Source organism: Penaeus monodon, chromosome 21, assembly GCF_015228065.2.
Source record: "Penaeus monodon isolate SGIC_2016 chromosome 21, NSTDA_Pmon_1, whole genome shotgun sequence".
In the NCBI taxonomy this organism is placed as follows: Eukaryota; Metazoa; Arthropoda; class Malacostraca; order Decapoda; family Penaeidae; genus Penaeus; species Penaeus monodon.
Genome location: NC_051406.1, coordinates 45,848,888 through 45,849,571, shown reverse-complemented (window position 1 = coordinate 45,849,571; position 684 = coordinate 45,848,888).

Genomic DNA, 684 nt, shown 5'->3' with positions numbered 1-684 from the left:
GTGTACGTGTACGTGTACGTGTGTGTAAATATGTAAATGTGTTCAGTCATGCAGCAAAATCTTCGCCCGCGCAACCTTATGTATGTCACCTCAGAGCAACGCCTCCGGCACCAGTGTATGGTCAGCCAGGCTTTCACCGTCAGGAGGACATAAATTTGTTTCTTTGACATAGGCTTCGTAAAGATGATAACAGGAAAGTGATACTCAGAATATATTATTTCGTTGTTATCAACCGTATCATTTTAATTGTTGCTCTTATTATCGTTGCAATTATTTTGCCATCTCCACCCCCCCCCCCCGCCTCCACCGCCGAGCACCCAGGTCGGCTGCATTGCCGCCGTCAGTCTTCTTTCCAATTGGCTTTAGCGTTGTTTATCGATTGCACTTTTAGATACGAACTTATTTGGGTATTATTATAATTTTCTCCAATACTTCCATATTTTTATACTCGAATTCCACAGATCCCGATGCCGATTCTGAGGTTTCCATGTGATTCTGTCGTTCTGACTTCATCTCCTTTACTGCCTCCCCCCTAGCCTGTCATTATGTTGTGTAGCAAATACTGTTTCAAGATAAAACAGCTTGTGGACACCACATTAGGTATGATTATTGTTGCATGTACCTTTACAAGTAATACCTCCAAAAATTAACTGGCATCTAATCATCCGTATATAGCCTTGCCAT